The 23,872-nt window shown below is 41.4% G+C and overlaps 1 protein-coding gene across 3 annotated transcripts in view; it reads left to right on the forward strand.

Moving 5' to 3' along the window:
• The window catches only part of KCNA4 (potassium voltage-gated channel subfamily A member 4), an 85,120-nt gene that overhangs the window by 36,747 nt on the left and 24,501 nt on the right, over positions 1 to 23,872 (forward strand). The gene's annotated exons all lie outside the window — the stretch shown is intronic.

Here is a 23,872-nt window from a genome sequence, read left to right on the forward strand (position 1 = left end):
TTTATATCTATATTTATTTGTTATTTGTTTATGTTGTGACCCGCCTCGATCCTCTGGGAGAGGAGGGCTAAAAATAAACTTTATTATTATTATTGTTATTGTTATTATTATTATTATTAGAAATACCTCTCATAGGGTGACATATGAAAGGGTACAAGTAATATGATGAAACTGTAAGAATGCAAGATGTTGTCTGGACTGGTGTGGACTACTGCTATTCACAGCAGGTGTAGTTGTTGATACAGTGTACTTGAACCTCTCATGATCATAACATATTTTGGGAGGTTCCCCATTTTATGTGATTGCTTGGCAGTAGATGGAAGAAGCTGGCTCTGGATAAGTTGTAATTAATGGGCCATAATCACAATTCAATCCTGGATCTGAGAAGAATTCAAGAGTTGTTGTTTTGTTTTCTTTTGTTTTTTGTCTAGAGATAGTTCATGGGTCAAATTGTTGATGTTCTGTTTGATTCCTGCTTCTCATGTTTCTCATCTGCAATCTCGGCTGTTCTGTATGCAGCCAATACTGTCTTGTTTGTTGCCTGCCTTGTAAACTGCTGTTCTGGAATCTCAGTTGCTGCTGTTTCCCATTTTTATTAGCTGCTTTCTAGTCATAGAACCTAAGAATCATAGAGCTGGAAGAGACCATGAGGGCCATCAAGTCCAACCCCCTGTTATTGCAGGAATACATAATCTTAAAAAATCCAACAGATAACCATCTAGCCTCAGTTTAAAAACCTCCAAAGAAGGAAACTCCACCACACTCTGAGGCAGCATATTCTGCTGTTGAACAGCTCTTGCTGTCAGGACTTTCTTCCTGATGTTGAGGTGGAATCTCTTTTAGTGTAGTTTGAATCCATTACTCCAGGTCCTATTTTCTGGAGCTTCAGAGAACAAACTTGCTTCATCTTCAGTATGACATCCTTTCAAATATTTAAACAGGTCTATAGTGTTACTTGTTAATCTTGCCTTCTCCAAGCTAAACATATGCATCTCCTAAGCCTCTCCTCCTTAAGGCTTGGTTTCCAGACCCCTCACAATTTTGGTCACCTTCCTCTGGATATGCTCCAGCTTCTCAACATTCTTTTTGAATTGTGGTGTCAGAACTGGACACAGAATTCCAGGTGAGATATGACAAAAGCAGAATAGAGTGGCACCATTACTTCCCTTGACCTAGACACTATCCTTTTATTGATGCAGCCTAGAATCTCATTGATTCTAGGCTGCATCAATAAAAGGATAGTGTCTCATTGGCTTTTTTAACTGCCGCATCACACTGTAGACTCATTTTCAACCTGTGGTCTAGTAGGGCTTCTAGATCCCTTTTGCATGTATTGTTGTCAAGCCTGGTGTTCCTAATCCTATATCTTGGCCTTCCTTTTCTTTCTTTTTTCTCTTTCTTTCTTTCTTTCTTTCTTTTGCCTAAGTGTAGTACCTAACATTTCTTCCTGTTGAAATTCATTTTATTATTTTTGGCCCAGCTTTCTACTCTATTAAGGTCATTTTGAATTTTGATTTGTACTCTGGGGTATTAAGAGTGTGTGTGTGTGTGTGTGTGTGTAGTGTGCCTTTGGGTTGTTTCTGACTTATGGTAGCCCTAAGGTGAGCCTACCATAGAGCTTTCTTGGCAAGATTTCTTCAGGGGAGGTTTGCATTGCCTTCCTCTGATGCTGAGAGCATGTGATTTGCCCAAGGTCTCCTAGCAGGTTTCATGGCCAAGCAGGAATTGAACCCTAGTCTCCAGAGTCATAGTCCAACATTCAACCCACTCTTCCACACTGGCTCCTTTGGGGATATTAGCTACCCATCCTTATTTGGTGTCATCTCCAAATTCTCATTTAATCTTTATGTATCTTTTGCTAGACACCTTTTGGATGTCATGGTTAGGAAACTCTGCCGCCTAGAGAGTTGAGGTTGTACTGTAGCCCATACACACATTTGAATTGATTAATAACTCAGAGATGCATACTTGAGTCCCCTTAGTATTCATGGAAAATTTTGTGTGTGTGTATGTGTGTGTGTGTGTGTATAATATACTTTTAACAAAAAAGAAGAAAAAAGGTAAACAAAGAAGATTATGTATACATATATACAAAAGTTTTGTTGAAACTCTTGTCATCTATTCCATATAATATAATGTAAAATTAAATTCATTTTACAACTTTTAATTCATTACCATCTTGGAATTTTTAAGATCTTTCTTTATGGCTCATTGTAATTGTATTTTCAATAAACATAAATTTTCTGTTTCACATCTCTTATATCATGGGTTTTTTTTTGTTTTGTTTTGTTTTTTTTTTTGCTACAAAACTACTTTTTACCCTTCCTAGGTTTTCTTTTTCTTTTTGTTTATTGGTTCATTTCTTTTCTTTGCCACTTCTAATTCTAATACAGGATTTGTGATCTCATAATTTCTTATCTGTTCATCTGTTTATTTACTCATTTAGTTTAATGCTTCTTCATCTTCACCCAAATCTTTGATCTCCTACCGTTTCATTTCTTTTCCTTGTATTCACTGACTGAATTTCAGTCCTCTTCCAATTTGTTTTTTTCTACCAGTATGTCTCCTCTGAGTCTTCTTGAAAATTTATATAGGGGGTGGAACAGAAGGGGCAGCAAAAAGCAGCTCAGACCTGCTTTTTCTGACAGTGTTTTGGGCCTACTGCTCCCAAGGTGGCCTAAGTGCACATAGCCCAACCACATAGTGTAGTGTAAAGCCCTATCACTGGATAATTTTTTTTGCACCTTCCCACCCTCTATGCGCATCATCGCACAAACACACTGGCGACACCTGCCTGCTGCCTACATGCCATCCCATTGGATGGCCACCCCTTTGAACGGCCACACAGTTGCACCTGTGACTATTATAGGGCATCAGAACATCGGTGTGCCCAGTAAAAGTCTTGCAAAGCACAATCAAGGAGACCCCCTACATGCCCCCTGCACACACACCTCTTCACCCCATGTCTGTCCTGGACAATCTGGGCCCATTACACACCAGCCTCACCCCTAGCACGTGACGGGGGCGTAATAATGGTGCCGCCCTATACACACAGGCGCTGCCATTATTACGTGCCAGACGCATAGCGTCCACACGTCGCATGCCACTTATGACATCGCAAGTGCGCCATTGGTGCCTCGCGGCATCATAACTGCACCGTGGGAAGAAGCGCCATTTGGGGCTTCTTTTTTGCTCCGCGCGGTTTGGCTGCTGCGGCTCCCTCGCAGAGCAACCAGCAGCGCTGGCAGACCGCCGCTTTTTGGCGGTCTGTAATGCACCCTGGTTTGTGTATGTTGTAGTTATATCCATTGGAGGTGTCACACTTTCATTTTTTTGCATTACTGCCCCGATTGCTTGTGTTTGGTGGTCTATCTTTTCTAAATGTGCACCTGCACCAGTGTGTTTATATGCAACTTTAAAGTTAGGATTAGAATAGATTGCTCCTTTAGAACCACTATAGCACTGGATCATTTATATGCAGAATCGAAGGTGCAAATTTTCTAGGCTAAAGTGGAATATTCTGGGGTCTTTTTGCTTGGGTTTTTAGCCCCTGAGAGTGGCTCTAATCTGGTTTTCACCTACTTTGGAGGCATGTATCATCTGAACATCCTACCTTCAAAGCAGTTTGAAATTATATTATTTGGCACATGTGTTTCATCTCTAAATCTCTCATTTCTAACATCTTAGCAAACCAATCTTCTGTTTTAGGTGTCTGTTTAATTTCCAGTTTTTCACAAATAAAATTCTGGTCATGGTAGTCATCTATAGTATCACTTTCCAATGTCTTTTTTCCTTATCTCTGTCCAACGTATGCATTATATTCAACAAGTAGAATTCTGGATCTGTGGGTAACATAATACATAGTACCGTGTGCACGTGTCATACGGAAGCTTGCCGTATGTGGATTGGAGTTTATGAGTATGACAAGCTGCAGAGGACAAAATGGTGTGGGTGCTGGCAGTGCCCACATGGTGCCGCACACGGAAACACACTGCCATAGCATGTAAAGGGATTTAACCTTACTTGGTTTTCCCATTATGCATGGGGTGGGGGGGGGGGGGTGGGGTGGCACTGTATTTCCGACTATTCTTGGATGTTTGGCAATTCCAGCACATGTGGAATAGCTTTCGGAAGTATCTTCACATTTCCAACATCTGTTATCTTTTGTCTTGTACATTTTTGCAGTTTTCACTGGAGTCAGATGCCAACAGTATAACATCTTATAGTAGTTTTCCTTTTAAGCTTTGAAAAGGCATACATTTTTATGTCTTTTCCTATTCTCTTTCCCAATCATGAATTTTTATTGTCTGATTTACGTATTGACTCCATTCAACTGTTGAATCTTTAATAGTTTCCTGTTCTAGCTCTTTTCAATAACACTTTGTAGAATTTTGAAGTTTTGTTCTCATTTGCTTCAAAGAGTGCTTTGTCTAATGCATTGCTTCTTTTTTCTAATACTTCTATTTTCAAGTCCATCTTAAACCTCTCTGTTAGCTGTTTGTGCAAGAGCCACTGTATTGTAAGTCCTTCCTTTTTTAGTTTTATCCTTGATTTTGTTCTGAATTTGTTTTGAGCATCTGCTTTCAAAATAAGTTAATATTTTAGCTAAATTTCTTCTTTCAGTTTGCATTTTCCAAAGAAAGCTTTGTGTGGAGTATTTATTCATAGCAAGTTTGTGGTGTATGGTTTTCATGGTCTTGGAACTAGAGAGGAGAGAAATGCACACACATGCACTCTCTTTTTTAAATGATAGACTTGCAATGTCCATGTGCAACTGATTGCAGTATGCAGTTGTAAAGATGAATGACAATCTATTTCCATTTTATTGCTATGTTGTGTGGATGAGTGTGAAACACTCATTTTGTTATGTGTTTGTGCACTACTTTCTCTGAACTGAACAATTCAGAGAACATAGAAAAGATAAAGGTTAGTCTACAGAAAATGGATTAAATTAATAAATACATTTTAAAAACCCAAATAAGCCAGGATTGAATATCTCTGAAAACTCTCCAGGTAGTGTGGCAGTTTGATTGAAAATATCGTTATTTTTTTTTAAATATCTGGGATTTATAACTTGAAAGGCCTACACAAATTCCAAATTGCTACATGATAGTTCAAACTAATACTATTGCTAATTGCATGTATCAAATGTCATATGCGCACCTCTTAACAACAGAATAAGGAGAAATAAATGAACTCTATTTCTGTATATGCAAGACTTTTCAATTTTCTTCTGAAAAAGAGAACAGTTTCTGTGCTTGCAGAGGAACATTCCTCTTTGGCACACAAAGAAGAAAAGCCTGAACTATGAGAATGCTCATCTTGACCTGTAGCCACTTAATGTGTGTGTGTGTGTGTGTGTGTGTGTGTGTGTGTGTGTGTGTGTGACTTCCCAATCCAGTAGGGACTTTTTACCATAGAGCACTCCTGGACTTAAAAGAAAAAGGAGTAGATAATGTTTATAAATCACTGTATTCACATTAGAGTCTCACCAGAGACTGAGGTCATGTCCTAAAGTATACCTGCTTCCTGTCAGCTGTTTTCCCACATTATGTCCTTAAGTGACACCAGTGTTGGCATCAGTGTTAATGTCTGTTGAGTAAAATGGCTGCTTTTCAACCTGCATGCATTTCCATTACTTTCAGAGGGTCCATCCATTGACTGCCTTTTTAATTATCAATATGGACTACAGCCATCCATATCAGAATTCTCCAAGGGCATTTTGAACAAAGAGGAAGCTATGTTTATCCCAATAGGAAGCAGCAGAAAAGGCAGATACCCACGTAATGAAACATGCATTAGTCATAGCTCTTCTTTGTCACCAAAGTCTATAGAGTGGTTGACCAACTTTTGGCACTGGGTTTCAATACTTCTTTGAAAGGAATCAGTTTCTAGGAAAAAAGAGGAACAAACATTTTAGCTTCTTTTAAAAGCTTTCTGTATTGGTTGTGTTCAGAGTTGTCTGTTAGTAATGATTTATTTACTACTGTGCTCAAATGTAGGCAAGGGAGATGCTTAATGAGAGATTTTCCATTTCCTTCAAATCAAATTACTGCCAGCTGTAGGCTCCAGTTACTCAATTCTCTAAGGGCCCAGTCTTAATCCAACTGTGACTCATCTAGAATTAGGAGTATCCTAAATTTGGCTGGGTTGGACTATCATGTTCCATGCTAGGCTTGATAGACTGTTCAGTTGGCAGTTCTTTTCATTGGTCAAACCAGAATAATTTAACTGAAAGTGCCAACCAGAAACTATTGTTTAGGATCATAGCCATAATGTGGGATTTTTCTAGTGAACATTTAAGTTGTGCAGTTTTAAAACATAATTAATACTTAATTTCTGTTGTCTTCTGAGAATCTGGGTCTATGTCTGTAGGGCATAATGAATCAATCAAATTAATGCCCTGTTCAAATGCAGTGGGAAACCAGTGTCTTAGTATGTGGATGAGCCTGCAAGTGCCTGGGGTTTATGCATTCTTCATCTCTTCCATCTTTTCATGTAACATGGAGATGAAACTTTCACTACTTAATTAATTCCTAGATGACATTTTTTAAAAAATAAAATACTTATAAAAAGAAACTGGCACCTATAAGTACTATCAACTTGCTTTACCAAACCCCAAAATAATGGAAGCTGAAATTATAAGGATGCTGACCTTTGTGCCTGATACCATGGCATTACTGAGAAATTACAGGATAGCCTTTAGTAAGAGAGCCAGCATGGTGTAGTGGCTTGAGCCTTGGACTATGGCTCAGAAGAGCAGGGTTTTAATCTCTGCTTGGCCATGAAAACCCACTCGGTGACTTTGGGCAAGCCACAGTCTCTCAGCTTCAGAGGATGGGAATGGCACCCTCCCCCCCCCCCCGAAGAAACATGTCAAGAAAACCCTTTGATAGGTTCACCTTAGGGTCACCATAACTTGAAAACAACTTGAAGGCAAAACAACACACACACACACACACACACACACATACACACACACACACACAGAGAGTCTTTAATATGATTATCATTTTTTTATTTAACATCAGGAGAGTCCCACCCCCATCCTGGCTGAGGATATATCGTTCAGGAATACAGTTTAACTAAGACCCATTTAAATACAATGTAATTTCCCAAAAGGTGACTTGAGTTCATTTCACTGAGGATTGCACAGGAAATGTTTATGACAAAAATAAGAAAATATGCTAACTACTCAGCTATAGTATTAAAAGATAGAGCCGTGTTAGTCTGTAGAATCAGTATTAGAGAGATTTTGTAGCACCTTAGAGACCAACTGAAAGAAAGTAAGACGTTGGCAGCATGAGCTTTCATAGACTTCAGTCTACTTCCTCAAATGATTCCACTCCACCAAAAGCATCTGAGGAAGTAGACTGAAGTATACGAAAGCTCATGCTGCCAACTTCTTTCTTTGTTTCAGTTGGTCTCTGAGGTGCTACAAAATCTCTCTAATACTCAGCCATAAGTAGCCTTGATGAGGTTCTAGCTCTACTGAATGTAATGAGACCTACTTCCTTGTAGAATCCTTATAGAATCCTTCCTGGGCACCAATCTAATCCATGTATCTGAGGAAGCAAACCAAGTATATGAAAGCTTAAGCTATAACCTCTTTCACCAAGTCTGAAAAGTGCTACAAGATCCCTTTGCATACTGATATTCCAGGCTAACATGGCTATATTTCTGAATTCTATATGCAGAGAGTACAGAAAGATGTAAGAGAAAGATCAAAGAAAGAAAGACAAGAGAGAAGTAAGCCACATTTTTTAGGTAAGTCAAGCTCCCTAGTATTAGAGGATGTTACGAGCCCCTTGGGGTTTACAGTTCAATATTAGTTACACTAAAGAATGCTACAAAAGACCAGAAGTAGTGGAAGCCCAGGCAGGCTGGATCAGTAGTTGTCAGCTAAATGTGGCAAATGAACACTAACCTGCACAAGAAATTCAGTTTAGTGACTTCACACTATCCCTCTGCACAGGCTGGTGAGATTACTGGATTGCAGACTAAAGCTGTGAGAGACCAAAGTACAGTTATCTTCCTCCCTCCACTGATGTGGTGCTTTTGAAGACACACTGTCTGGTTTTAAACTCATTCTCTGGACTAGTCTGAATTGTCCAAATTGTTTCAGATTTGTGTAATGCCTTTTTACATGCGCATATTTGGACTAAATCCAAATTGGTATGGATCAACTCTGATTTGATAAATAATATTAGATTTGTTTGAATCACTTGCAAATGTGGTTGCATTTATATCTGAAGGACTGATTTTAATAAGAGGGGGGAAAGCATTTCAGTACATCAGTCTTTGGCCATTTCACATCTTTGCCTTCACCTGAAAGGTAATTTCCCTCTTTTTGATTTCATATGCATGTTTTGAAGATAAATACACATCTGAACTCCATTTGGGACAGGGGGATCTGTGTGGAAGGGAGCCGCAGTGGAAAAATGGCAGACAGGAAAAGGGTTAGGCAGTGCCTTGCTGCTATTTGGCCGTTGAGGGAGAGAGCAGGCCGGCCCAGCGTCATCAGGGGCTGGCCTGAAGACAGAGTGCCCTCCCTCCATAACTGTCATCTTTCGGCCGTTGAGGGAGAGAGCAGGCTGGCCCAGCGTCAAGGCTGGCCTGAAGACAGAGTGCCCTCCCTCCATAACTGTCATCTTTTGGCCGTTGAGGGAGGCCGGCCCAGCGTCATCAGGGGCTGGCCTGAAGATACAGTGTATCTTAATTGTAGATTTTTCTTGTACTGTTATATAATTTTCTTGTACACCGCTATGATCTATTTGGAATAGTGGTTTATAAATAAAACATATTATTATTATTATTATTAATGATATTAATTCCTTCTCGAAGCTTTTCAGGGCTGACCTATGATTAAGCAGCAAGTACTTTGGGCATAAGATTCAGGGGATGTTTGCCACCTTGAGTCCCTGTGGGAATATGTGAATATATTATTATTAATAGTAGTAATAAAAAGCTTTATTTATATCCCAGTTCTCTGTTACAAAGACAACCGGAGCGGCTTACCATTTAAAATTCCAACAATACACTCTATAAATAACCCAATCTTCCCTACCCACCTTAAAATGACAATTAAACATGTGACAATTCAAATAATTTATTAAGCAATCCATAAATAAAATAATCCATAAAATTAACAGTATATCAAACTGGGTGAAGGGGCTGCAGGAGACACAAATGTGAGTGGACTCAATTTATGCTTGAGGTTTTCCTATTCAGGAAAGGCCTGCAAGAAGAGATCCATCTTGACAGGTATCTAAGCTGGTAATATGACGGATCTCCTCCGGCAAGCTGTTCCACAATCTGGGAGCGGCAGAAGAGAAGGTCCTCTGGGAAATAGCAGTCAGTCTTGTCTTTATAGGCTGCAGTAGATTCTTCCCAGAGGACCTGAGTGCACAGGGTGGATTATACAGAAGAAGGTGAGGGCTTTAGAGGTCAAAACCAACACCTTGTACTGCACCTGGAAACCAAAAGGCAGCCAGTGGAGTGATTTCAAGATAGGTGATATATGGTCACTCCTAGTTTTTCTGGTGACCAGTCTAGCTGCCATATTCTGTACTAGTTGAACTTTCCGTGCTAAGCACAAGGGTAACCCCATGTAGAGTGCATTGCAGGAGGGTTCCGAGGGCGGCAGGGGGCCTCTGGGAGGCCCTTTGCCGTCGCTGGGGCCCTCCAGGAGGGCTCCGAGGGCAGCAGGGGGCCTCTGGGGGGGCCCTTTGCCATCGCTGGGGCCCTCCAGGAGGGCTCCGAGGTCGGCAGGGGGCCTCTGGGGGGCCCATTGCCGTCTCTGGGGCCCTCCAGGAGGGCTCCGAGGGCGGCAGGGGGCCTCTGGGAGGCCCGATGCCATTGCTGGGGCCCTCCAGGGGGCCCTCCAGAGCTGGCGGCCCCCACCAGCTTTTTTGCCGGTCTCTGACGGGGCCTGGGGCCCCATCAGGGGCCAGCAAAGATGGGGAGGCCTGGCCCCCAGAGGGTGGAAGCTCCGCCCCCGGCATGCGGCACCACTCCTGGAGGGTGGAAGCTCCACCCCCTGGTATGCAGCCCCGCCCGGTAGGGTGGAATCTCCAGCCCCGGAGAGTGGAAGCTCCACCCCCGGCACACAGCCCCGCCCTGGAGGGTGGAAGCTCCACCCCCGGCACTTCCCCAGAGTTTGAAGCTCCACCCCCGCTCGCCCCACCAGTCCCTTAATTGAATGCCAAAAACCCGGCCCCCGCTCAAAAATTGCCTACCCAGACCTAGATAGTATATTAGTAGTGTTATACTGTATATATCATGTAATAAGTCAAGAAATTTAGCTTAAAAATTGACCCAAAAACCTGAGTCAGCTTATCCATGAGTCAATGTAAGTACTGTATCTAAATCGTATACACCACACACAACAAACACAACACACACACACGTATCCATTTACATTGAGCCCTATGTATTAGAATCATAGATGGTTTAAATGTATCCCACAGCTTTGTGTAATGCCTTTTACATGTAGCCAATTAAACTGTTGTATATCTTTCAATTAATATGGAAGATAAATTAAAACTCAAAACTTTTCTAAACCATTTTTCATGATTTAGATATCTGTCCTTTACTAGAATGCACTGAATAAAACCTACTTTTTTTAGTGCTAGACGCATCTCCCTGCATCCACAAAAAATCAAATTCAGATTGTGAGAACCATATTACATATAAATATTAAGTAGGAAATAATAGGGAATTTTTAGAATGCAAATGACTTTGGAACTGAAGATTGTTTAGTCATAGGCCTGAGTGTAGTCATCGGTTTGCAAGATAAATAGGAGCATTAATGGAATCCTGAATAAAAGTATTTTTTTCCAGATTGCACCAGCAAGCTTGCCATAGAAGCATTAAAGTCATGGAAAAGTTTTCTATATACAGTTTTCACAACTGGTGGATGTGTGTGTGTGCCTTCTTCACCATCTTGTTGCCCTTCTGACTGAGATCCTTAGTTGTTTTATAACTAGTGTTTACTTCTGTTGATCTTACCACCCTGGAACAGTTAAAAAAGAGAACCTGTCATTATGTACTTGGAAAGATATTAGTTGGCTGACGAGCGGTGCTTGGTATGACTGTGATAGCATGCTTTTGTTTGTAATCCAGTCGAGAGACATCATACACCTTTTTCTTAATGGTTTTCTTTGGAAAGGAAAGAAAAGGTGATGATGGAAAATCATAAAAGCATAGGTCTCAAAGATGACATCAAAGGACCCTACAATTCTGTGAACAGGGTAGGGCAATTGTCCACAGAACAAATCTAAAAGTACCCATGGTAAATCACTGCATAGACTAGGGGAAAGTCTCTGATCTAGTTACTGTTTCACAACTACCTGAATTCCTTGAAATGGCAGCTGTTTTAAAAGGAAAATTCAGTTCATCTTTGTTTTTATGTAAATGTTTCCTTCTTGTCCATCCTCATTTATCTCAGGAGCTGAAAAATACAGTAGAACCAACATGAGTTCTTACATCCGCATAAAAAATGTGGATATTATTCAATTGTGGATGCATTTAATTATTTCTTTTTGCATTTATTTATAAAAAGAAAAGAAAGAAAGCATGGCTGCCTTAAGCCAGCCTGGATGAATGGTATGATATAAATAAAGGGATGGATGGATGGTAAATGTTGGCCAAGAATCTTTAGCTCTCTAGATGTTGATGAGCTATACAAGGTTGACTTCAGATCATTGCCCAGCTGGCTAGGGGCCGACGGAAGCTCAGTTTAGCAACATGGAAGGCTACGGGTTCTGTAGCTGCATTTTAGAAGATAGTTGCCATCTGTACCAATCTATATTGTGGTCAAAATATGACATGGCTTGAACATCAAATATCAGATGTTCAGAAGCACAGTAATTAGTCTAGTGCATCATTCAGTATCTCGATTTAGTTAATTTCTTGAATTCATACAGGCTGAATACAATCCCACTGGAATTCATACAGCGGATTACCTCACTCAATGACCTTGGATGACCAAGAGCCATACAGCTGGCATTGTGCCAGCCATGGGTGGAGTTAGGTAACGCATCTGCATGCTGGACATGCTAACTCTACCCCTAGGTGCCATTTTGCATGTGCTAGCCATAACGGGGCACCATTATGATGCCCCTCTGGTGCTGCCACCACATGATGCAGCACCGAAGGGGCATCATAAAGCCGTGCTGCCATGGCTATGGCACCTTAAAGGCCCCCCAAAAGAAGCCGCCTTTTGCAGCTCCTTTTTGCACTCTTAGAGGCTGATCAGGGCCATGGCATGAGGTTGTTGCGGCCCTGATCCAGCCAGTAAGGGCAGCTTTAGGCTGGATGGCCATCTGTCGGGGATGCTTTGATTGGTTCCTGCATGGCAGGGGTTGGACTGGATGGCCCTGTGGTCTCTCCAACCTATATTCTATGAGTCTATGATTCTATGTACAGCCCCTAGTCCAAGACCACCAGGGGCCTGCATCATAGTATTTCTTTTATTCACCCTGTGACATCAAGGGAGATTGCACCTTTTCTATTATTTTATTTATTAATTTCAAACATTTTTATCCGGTCCTTTGGGTGGAAAATAATCATAACCAAATAATGTATTCTAACAGTAAGTAAAATCCAACATGTTTACATCCAGAAAATTAAAAATATCTGAGTAAATAAAAACTTTTTCAGCAGGCACTCTTTTTTTTTTTTTTTTTTGCAAAGTTGATAGCACTTGGACCTTTCTGGGAGAATGCTCTATGTTGTATTGCCACCACAAAAGCCTCCTCCCTTGTTCCTGGATATTATAGCTGCAATAGAAAGATGTGCAAGGAGGACTTTGTTAGAGGATCTCAAAACACAGCAGATTGATATGAGAGAAGCTTTCTCTCTATCAATCTGCATGTGTTTTGAGATCCTCTAACAAAGTCCTCCTTTGCACATCTCTCTTCAGGTGTTTAGTCCCAAGCCATCATAAATAATAATATTTATTCAAAAATTCAGTGAGTAGTAATTGTGCAAACTCAAGGCTTCTATGACTCTTTGGTCATGGATCACTCAGGGACGTAGCCAAGGGGGGGTCCCTTGGGGTCCAGACCCTCCCCTCCTAGGTATAGTGAATGGTGTGTGCCCGCCGCGCTGCCCACACCAGCCCCATTACAATATGGCCTTAGTCTGGACCCCCCCCCCCCCTTCCCCAAAATCCTGTCACATCCCTGGATCACTCTGATTACACAATAGTAGTGAAAGCCCAAAGTTAATTGTTATCTGGAAACGTTTCCCTCTCCTTTACATTCCTCAGTAATAAAAGTTATTTGTGTAAGTTTAAGCCTTTGCAAGCACATTAATGACATTCTAGTCTGCTGAATGCTGGACACAGGTGGGCTGTAAATGCTTGTTGTGATGCAGGTGAACACTCCATGTAAACAGTAGATCTGGGAAAATGGAATCATTGCTGGGCATATGCAATATTCATTATATGATCTACTGGATGAAAGGAACGCCACCAACTGTATCACGGAGACCTGGCTGGGGAAGGACAGTGTGTGACCTGGGCTAAAACTCTCCCAGCCGGGTACGTAGTGAAAGAGCAGGTTAAGGAAGTGGGTGAGGGGGAGGTGTGCCGTGTCAATAAGAGCCATATACCTTGACCAGGATCCCAGTCCCGAAACTGAGCACATCGAGGTATTTACCTGACCCTAAAGGCCAAGGACGTCTAGGATTCTGTTGGTCTATTGTCCACCCCCTAGCCTAACAGACCCTCCTGAGACTGAAACAGTGTACTAAGGATGGCATCTCTCTCTGGATGCCTGTTTGGAGTCAGTAGGGCTGGATGAGGGAACAACAACTCAGGCTGACCAGGAAAACAGAGTAACTCATGATAGTGCCCCAAATCACAGACGGAAATTTGCATCCATCCTGGACGGGGTCACACTTACCTAAAGGACAAATTTCGCATTTGGGAGTACTCCTGGACTCATCCCTACAGTTACATCTCAAGTGGATGCGATGGCCAGGAGTGCTCGGTACCACTCTCCGGCTGATACACCAACTGCGTCCCTGTCTGGACCGAAAGGCCCTGAAACAGTAGTACAAACGCCTGGTAACTTCTTGTTCTGTAAGCACTCTACATGGGGCTACCTTTTACCAGTTCGGCAGCTTCAGCTAGTTCAAAAGCGCAGCCAGATTGGTCACTGGCACTTCAAGGTCAGATCATAACACCTGTATTAAGATCTCTTCACTGGCTGCCTATGCTTCCAGGCTCAATACAAAGTATCGGTCATTACCCATAAAGCCTACATGGCTTGGGTCCGAGTTACTTGAGGAACACCTCTCCCCACACAATCTGCCCTGCACTCTCAGAACAACAGGAAATACCTACTTGAGTATCCCAAGGTGAGACTGCAGTAACTCAGCAGAGAGCATTTACATGATAGCTCCGATGTATTGGAATAAACTCCTGAAGAGATCCGATTAACCCTACCTTGACCGTCTTTACAAAGCACTGAAACTTATCTCTTCGGGTTAAGCATACCCTCCTGACTCATTAGGAAAGATATTCCCTAACAAAGCTTACTTCCAAGACGTTAACCTGTGACTGAGATATTTAAGAATGTTTTTTATATTTGTTTTCTAGTTTTCTTTTTATTGGACGGTACTAGGATTGTACATTGCTGTTTATGTGTATATCGACTGATCTGTTCCCCCGCTTGATCTGCTGGAAAGCGGTATATAATAAAGTTTTATTATTATTATTATTATTATATGGTCGCGGTCAACAGGGTAGGTCCTATAATGTATGTGTGTTTTTTACTTTCAGATAATTTTTCAAAGGCATAAAAAAATATGTAATTATTTTGTAGAAATAGAATAGAGTTACTTTCAAAAATTTATAACAAATGCTATCCGCTTGGATTCTGAATCATAACAGTAGTTAATTCTTTGAAAAAGTAAACTATCTAGTTTTGCATACGTTTCAAACTGACCTTTTTTGTCAGGGACAAGCCTACTTTTTTCTAAGAAATTATTCCTATCAATCACTGTCCTGTGTTATATTTAAGATTCCTTGACAAGACAGTCTTCCTGTAGCTGAGTTTTGTTTTATTTCTTGTATCGAGAGTGGGGTAATTCTGATATCAATTTAAAATTAACACCTTCCAATCAACTTGCAAACTGAACACTTCTCCAAAATTTTATGTTGCAATTCTTTGAACAACAATGATGTCCAAATGAATACAATAAGAAGAAGCAAGTGCAGCTTGAGATTATGGGGTACAAACGGTTACCACAGGTGAAGATTGCAGAGGAATATATTTAGACATACATAATAGCAGATATGTGCAGAAAAGAGTACATATTTGCATAAACATACACTTAGCCATGCCAACATTAATTAAATGCGTGATCCGAAATTTGATAACGCGTTGATTGGAAGACTGCCAACATTGACCAGCTTCTTTTTCCCTCGTGTATATCCATGCACTAGAGTCTTCATATTTCAGCCTCCTGCCTCTGTTTTCTCTACGATTCCTCTCTGAGTGGTCGCCAAACACACTCTGAATTTAATTACATTTTGTATATGCCATCAAATGTCTCCTGCTCTTCTCTCCAACCCTTCTGTTCCCTAATCTGAACATCCAGACAGGGTGTTCAGCTACATTCATCTCTAACGCTGTCTGCTAATGGAGCCAGATTACTGGGGGTTTCGACTCTCCTTCATTGCTGCACAGTGTTGCCGGGGCTTGCTTCCTGATCTCCGGTGCTAAATGCATCAGGGCATCATGCACCATGATGAAAGGGGGGGAGGAATGGAACTGTAACTACTTACTAATCTTTACCTCCATCTCTTGTGCTATTGACTTCTGTTGATTCAACCTCACCTATGACAGTGTAAACTTGCTGGTTGCTTTGGGCTGGTAGAATGTTCCCCCTTTTTCCATGGGGTTTTTGCTTACCATACCTATTGACTGGGAACGGGTACTGGCCTAAGTTAATGTCTTAACAGGTAGTCACTTTGCAGTTATTGGGAGTGAGAAGAAATTTGGAGTCCAGAACATTTTTGATACCTTTTCATGAAGGACAGTCTCTCGAAGTTGCTACTAGACATCATGTGACATGGTTCCTATCTAGAAACTCATTAGAGATCATGTGACTTGGGTGTTGGATTACTGGGTTGGCTTTCCCAGTTGATGGTCAGCCCAGAAGCAACCCAGATTTAGGGTAGGTGTCACACTCACAGGGCTTAGGTGTCTCACCCAGGGAAGTTGGGGAGGTTTCCTGGGAGAGAGCAATGGCCCCCCCTGTTGCTCCCGCATTAAGTTGCTCCCCCATTTTGCACATCTCGGGAAATTTGGATAGGTGATAGTTATGGCAATGAGGGATCTGCTGCAGCACCTGCACTCTTGTGGATGTTTCTCTCTTTGCCTATAGAAGTGGAGAACTTCACATGCACCAAGTGCAAGTTGGTAGCACTCTGAAGGAGAAAGTGCAGCAGCTGGAGTCCAGAGTAGCTACACTTCAGCATTTAGGAACAAGAGGATTTCCTGGACACATTAAGAACTAACCATCTTGGATGAGTACCACACAGAGGAAGATGCTAGGGTGGAAGAGGTCACTTGCCAACAGAGGAGGCAGAACCTGGAGGAATGTCACTAAGAGAAGTAAGCCAAGAAGGAATTGTTCGGGGAGCTTGCAGCTAGAGAATCGATTTGAAGCCTCTTTCCCTTAATCAAGGAGGATGAAGAAGAGCAGCATGGACAGACTTCAGGGACAGAGCAGGGGAGCCTGAGAGTCCCACCCAAGGGAACAGTCGCTGCTAAGCCTCGGAGGAGGGGTGTGGTCGTAGTGGGGGACTCCTTGCTGAGGGGTACAGAAGCAGTGCTTTGTAGGCCTGACAAGATGTCTCGAGAGGTGTGTTGTCTTCCGGGTGCAAAGATCTGTGATGTGACAGAGAGGCTGACAAGACTGGTCAAGCCTACTGACCAATACCCCTTCCTTTTAGTCCACGTGGGAACTAATGATACTGCAAGACACAGCATTCAGAACATCAAAAGAGATCACGAGGTGCTTGGTAGGAAGCTGAAAGGAATGGATGTACAGGTTGTCATCTCGTCTCTTCTGCCAGTTGAAGGGCATGGTCCAGGAAGGGAAAAGAAAATAGCGGATGTGAACAACTGGCTTCGCAGATGGTGCCGCTGAGAAGGATTTGGATTCTTCGATCATGGGCTGCGGTTCCATGAGGAGGGACTTCTTGCAACAGACAGGTTGCATCTCACGCCAGTTGGAAGAAATGTTTTTGCCAACAGTCTCAAGAACTTGATCAGGAGGGCTTTAAACTGAGTTCCGTGGGGAAGGGAGACAATATTAAGGAAGGCGAAAGGGATGGCGAAAATAGTCAAACTGACATAGAGGAAACAAGACAAATAGTGCAGAGACCCAACAGTGGGAGGCAAAAAAAACTTGCACAGGCAGCAAGTAAAAGGGAACCATGGTCTGCGATGTCTCTACACTAATGCACAGAGCATGGGAAATAAGCAAGATGAACTCGAACTCCTAGTACAACAAAGCAAATATGATATAATAGGCATCACGGAAACCTGGTGGGATGAGTCTCATGATTGGAATGTGGAAATAGAGGGGTATAACCTTTTTAAGAGAAATAGGCCAAACAGGAAAGGAGGAGGAATAGCACTATATGTCAGAGATATTTACACCAGTGAAGAGATCCAGGACATCAGTCCTGGAAGCCAGGTGGAGAGCATCTGGATAAGAATCAAAGGGGAGGGAAACAACAAGGATGTTTCGGTGGGAGTCTACTACAGACCCCCAAGTCAGACTGAGGAATTGGATGATATCTTTCTAGAACAGATGACCACACAGTCAGAAAAGAGAGATGTAGTAGTGATGGGTGACTTCAACTATCCTGATATTTGCTGGAAGTCAAACTCAGCAAAATCCTCAAGGCCTAGCAAAATCCTCACTTGCCTGGAAGACAATTTCATGGTCCAAAAGGTGGAAGAGGCAACAAGGGGGTCAGCTATTTTAGATCTGATCCTAACCAACAAGGATGACATGGTTAATGGGGTGCAAGTGGTGGGATCATTAGGTGGAAGTGACCATGTTCTCCTGGAGTTTGTAATACAGTGGAAAGGAGAAGCCAGGCATAGTCAGACACGCATCCTAGACTTTAGGAGAGCGAATTTCAGTAAACTTAGAGAAGTATTGAGGGCGATTCCATGGTCAGAAATACTAAAAGATAAAGGAGTTCAGGATGGATGGGAGTTTCTCAAAAGAGAGATACTGAAGGCACAATTTCAAATAGTTCCAGTGAGAAAGAAAAACGGGAGGTGTCTCAAGAAACTAGGATGGATGACTAAGGAACTTTCAACTGAGCTAAGTTTGAAAGGGAACATGTATAAGAAATGGAAAAAGGGGGAAATCACAAAAAAGGAATTCAAAGAAATAGCAGGCATGTGTAGGGGTAAAGTCAGAAAAGCTAAAGCGCAGAATGAACTCAGGCTTGCTAGAGAGGTTAAGAACAATAAAAAGGGCTATTTTGGATATGTCGCAGCAAAAGGAAGAAGAAGGAAATGGTAGGGCCACTGCGTGGAGAAGATGGCAAAATGCTAACAGAAGACAGAGAAAAGGCAGAATTACTCAACACCTTCTTTGCCTCAGTCTTCTCAGAAAAGGCAAAGGGTGCTCAACCTGAGGATAATGGAGCAGAGGACAGAATAGGGGAATTTCAGCACAGAATAAGTAAAGAGATAGTACAGGAATACCTGTTTAACCTAAATGAATTTAAGTCTCCGGGACCAGATGAGCTACATCCAAGGGTATTAAAAGAACTGGCTAATGTAATATCGGAGCCATTGGCAATAATCTTTGAAAACTCCTGGAGAACAGGAGAGATCCCAGCTGACTGGAGGAGGGCAAACGTCCCCATCTTCAAAAAGGGGAAAAAAGAGGATCCCAACAATTATCGTCCAGTTAGTCTGACATCAGTACTAGGAAAGATTCTGGAGCAGATCATTAAACAGAGAGTCTGTGAACATCTAGAAGGCAATGCTATAATCACAAAAAGTCAACATGGGTTTCAGAGAAACAAGTCATGCCAGACAAACCTAATCTCTTTCTTAGATAAAATTAACAGCTTGGTAGATGAAGGGAATGCTGTGGATATATCTTGATTTCACTAAGGCCTTTGACAAGGTTTCCCATGACATACTTACAAACAAGCTAGTGGAATGTGGTCTAGACAAAGGAACTGTTACATGGATCTGTAATTGGTTGACTGGCCGAACCCAAAGGGTGCTCAACAATGGCTCCTTTTCATCCTGGAGAGAAGTGACCAGTGGGGTCCCACAGGGCTCTGTCCTGGGCCCAGTGCTATTCAACATCTTTATCAATGAACTGGATGATAGAATTGGGACCATACTTATCAAATTTGCAGATGATACCAAATTAGGGGGAATAGCTAATACCCCAGAGGACAGGATCAAGATTCAAAATGACCTGAATAGACTAGAAAGCTGGGCCAAAGCTAACAAAATGAAATTCAACACGGAGAAATGTAAGGTATTGCACTTAGGGCGGAAAAATAAAATGCACAGATATAGGATGGGTGACACCTGGCTGAATGAAACTACATGTGAAAGTGATCTAGGAGTCCAAGTAGACCACAAGTTGAACATTAGTGAACAGTGTGATGCGGCAGCTAAAAAGGCCAATGCAATTTTAGGCTGCATCAATAGAAGTATAGTGTCTAGATCAAGAGAAGTAATAGTGCCACTGTATTCTGCTCTGGTCAGGCCCCACCTAGAATATTGTGTCCAGTTCTGGGCACCACAATTCAGAAAGGACATTGAGAAACTGGAGCGTGTCTAAAGGAGGGCGACAAAAATGGTGAAGGGTCTGGAAACCATGCCCTATGAGGAACGACTTAGGGAGCTGGGGATGTTTAGCCTGGAGAAAAGAAGGTTAAGAGGCGATATGATAGCCCTGTTTAAATATTTGAAAGGATGTCATGTTGAAGAGGGAGCAAGCTTGTTTTCTGCTGCTCCAGAGAACAGGACCCGGAACAATGGATGCAAGCTACAGGAAAAGAGATTCCACCTGAACATTAGGAGGAACTTCCTGACAGTAAGGGCTGTTCGACAGTGGAATGCACTCCCTCGGAGGGTGATAGAGTCTCCTTCCTTGGAGGTCTTTAAACAGAGGCTGGATGGCCATCTGTCAGGGATGCTTTGAATTGGATTTCCTGCATGGCAGGGGGTTGGACTGGATGGCCCTAGTGGTCTCTTCCAACTCTACGATTCTATGATTCTATGATTCTATGATTCTATGAAATAAAGTGACCCTTATTTCAAACCAAGCTCTTGCGTGTGGTCTCATTATTTCATGGGTTGTTCAGCACTTAAGTTCTGGTGGGTTCACCGAACCCATCCATACTCAGAAATCAATGTACGCCCACTTTGAGAAAAACATTCAAGATCATATTAGCTTGTGTGTGTGTGCTGTGTTGTAGAGGTACATAGGCATGTTTCTTGACAGGAGAATAGGGTTGCTCTTGTTTTCATTTATGAAAAGGTGGAAGGTATGTCAGGGTTAAAGGTAGATGATAAATGTCTTTAGTGTTGTAAAGGTGAAAGGAAGGAGAGGAAGAACAGAATCTTTGAAGAGAAGTAACCCCCCAAAAAACATCCACCTCTTTGTTACAAGAATGTGTATCTATTTTTGTCACCTCACTAGTAGAGGAGACAAGAATGTTAGGATAACCTTACATGACATTGCTGTTATAGAGCTTTATTGGCCACTGAACATGCAGGTCTTGTGAATTAAAATCACATCCTCTAGCCATAACACCTGGAAACACATGAGGAACATCTTGATTGTGCTCACTGTATAGTCATATAAGACTTGGAGTGTACACTTTGCCATTTAAATATTACTTTGCCTTCCCTTAAACAATTCCAGCTGGCCCTTGCCTGGCAAACTGTCCTTTGAAACTGTGGGGGTGATGCTCATTTTTTCAGAAAATGTTTTTTGAGCCTGGGAGAAGCCACTGGAAAGGATTCCAGCAGCCTGGAGGGAGTCATCCTGAGAAATGTTTTATCCTATGCGCTGTGCTTTGCCCAAACCAGATATAGATTGAGATAGATGGAACAATGGTGTGACATAGTACAGTGCAGATTCCTAACCATCCTCCATCTGTTGAAGTATCACGTTTTCCAACCACTGGACCTCAGTATGTTGACTCTTATTTGACAAGCAATTGTATGCATTCTCTCCCCCCCCCCCCCCCCCATTTTTCAGGGCAAAGGATTCCTTAATTATTCTTCTGATCATTTTCCAACTCAGAATGCCTCCATTCACTTTGCTTTTTCAGGGGGAAGAGGGAGGCGATAATTTCCCTGCAAGGAAAAACAGCATAGGTGTTTGGGTAGATTGCAATTTTGAGCAGGAAAATGGATAGAGAGGGGGAAGGACTCAGTGGCTATTCCTATCTTTTTCCCTTCTTTTTTTCAGATAAGGTTGGTTTTGTTTACATTTAATTTAAAAAATTGCTAAAGATAAGATTAATACACATAGTCAAGCTTCACTAGATTCCTTTGTGAAGGGAGGATGTCTGTTTCAATTTGCATAATCATGCACTGTTTGTACCGGTGATGCCACTCATTATGAGCAATTTCAGTTAACATCCTATAGTTGTTTACTTTTTATGAGATATTTTTAAAATACAGATCAACAAGTATGAAAAAATAAATAAATCAGCTGAATGCAAATAGTACAGGTATAGATCTAAAGTACCAGTATACCTTTAATTTAAAAGGTGATATAGAATAATCCATTTTCTATATACATGTCATCATTCTGTCTTCTTTTGTATGCTCTAATACACTACACACAGCTAGCATATCAAACATATTTTATTTTTGGAGGTGGGCCTTTCCTTCCATGTTCCACAATAAATGGGCACCTTTTCTGTTTACCTTAACATTAACAAGAACATGACAAGCACCAACAAGATCACTTACTTCTCTCTATAGTGCAACCACCATATTGTGATATTTCTACCTACTTTCCCTCCTAGTCCTTTTGTGGTGGAAGTTGTCCCAGCTTGAAATACATTTTTCCAAGGATTGGTTGTCACATCCCTTCAGGAAAGCTATCTTCTATGTGGTAGAGATATTCCTTACCATTCGTTAAGAGAGGAACAGGGTATTCCAACAGAAGTAGAAGTTCAGAGCTACTGTAAAGAAAGAATGAAACATAGGATTTGTTCATTTTTCATTCACTGCAAAGGTCAATCATCCTTCACATTGCCTAACACCCAGGGCCTTGTGATGACTTTTAAAGTCTTATGGTTAGCCATTTCAGAGACTTCTGTGTCAAAGAAACAAAACTGCCTCAGGAATAAACATAAACATGAAATATAGTGAACTATGTAGACTGTCACAACATACATCTCACTTAAGTCATTTGCTCTCAGAGTTAAGTGTCATCGTTCCTAGCCGTCTTCAGGTTCTTACTTTTCTAAATGGATTCTCTGACTTCTGACAAGAGTCTCTGAAGTCTGCTACTCTGTAATTTCATGTGATGTTCAGACGAAGAGCTGCCCCACAAAAAATTACCACATATTAAGCAATGTGCAAAGATACATTTTATCTAAAGGTCTGCTGATATTAAAATGCATAAGCCAACTTAAATTCTCTGAAGGCACTGGAACCTGCCTGATCTTGAATGCTAGGCAGGGTCAGCCTTGGTTAGTACTTGGATATGAAACCATCGAGGAATACCAGGTACTGTGGGTTTTATTTGAGAGGAAGGCAATGGTAAACCATCTCTGAGTGTTCCTTGCTTAAGAAAACCCTATAAAATTCATATTATCATAAGTGGACAAGTGACGCAAATGAACACACACATACACATTGAAATGCCTATCATTCAGGGCTTGAAGTTGCTTACTCAGAAAGAAGCTACTAAGCAATATTCTAGAATGTGCAAAACATGACAAGGATTAGCTCCAGACAGTGATCACTATCCTGTGCAGGAAACAGTACATGTAAAATGATAGGTCTGGATGGGAGGAGCTTAGGAACTGCACATCGTGATTCTGGTCCTAACCTCTATGCATTTCTCAGAACCTTTGGGCAGAAACAGTATTTTATATTTGACATATATTTTTAATGTTCTTAAATTTTCAGCCAATGCCAAAAGATGTGTGAATGCCAGGGTGTGAAAACTGTCTTCAGTAAATAGATTCTATGATTCTATGAAATAGACTAAAAGAGGGGGGAAAGACATGAAAACATTTTCATCGTGCCTAAGATAACAAACATAATGGGTCTCTCTCTTTTATTTTTTATGTGCCCGTTAACAATTTATATTCTAAATTACTGAAAGCATCTATGATTATGGAATAAAGGTGATATTCCATTTTTTTAAAATAAAGAAAATGATTATTCCTTACATTTTCAAAACATATTTTTCTAACAAGGTTTTATACTCCCAGTTTTCAACTAAGTGATTGAAAGAACACATCCTGGAGAGTAAATTAAGATTTCTACTGAGTCATCGTCTCAAATGTATTTTTTTTTAAAATGACAAATTGATTTCTAACTTTGAATATGTTGTCATGTGCTTCACACTTTCCAAGTCTCTAGGAAATATCAGGGGACAGTACTTACCTTGATTATTTCTTTTTGAAGGAGAGATCAGTGAAAACTTACAGTGTTGTTTTTGCAGTGACTGAGCTTATTTACAGATGTTATAAATTGAGCATAGGCTGAAACAAACAGCATTGCTGTTATACAATTAGCAGATTTAATGCCCCACTGGATTTTGCACAGAGCGCTCAAGATCAAAATGTGCTCTCTAGATCTCAAAAGTATCTATGCCT

This window comes from Sceloporus undulatus, chromosome 1 (genome assembly GCF_019175285.1).
Source record: "Sceloporus undulatus isolate JIND9_A2432 ecotype Alabama chromosome 1, SceUnd_v1.1, whole genome shotgun sequence".
Classification (NCBI taxonomy): domain Eukaryota; kingdom Metazoa; phylum Chordata; class Lepidosauria; order Squamata; family Phrynosomatidae; genus Sceloporus; species Sceloporus undulatus.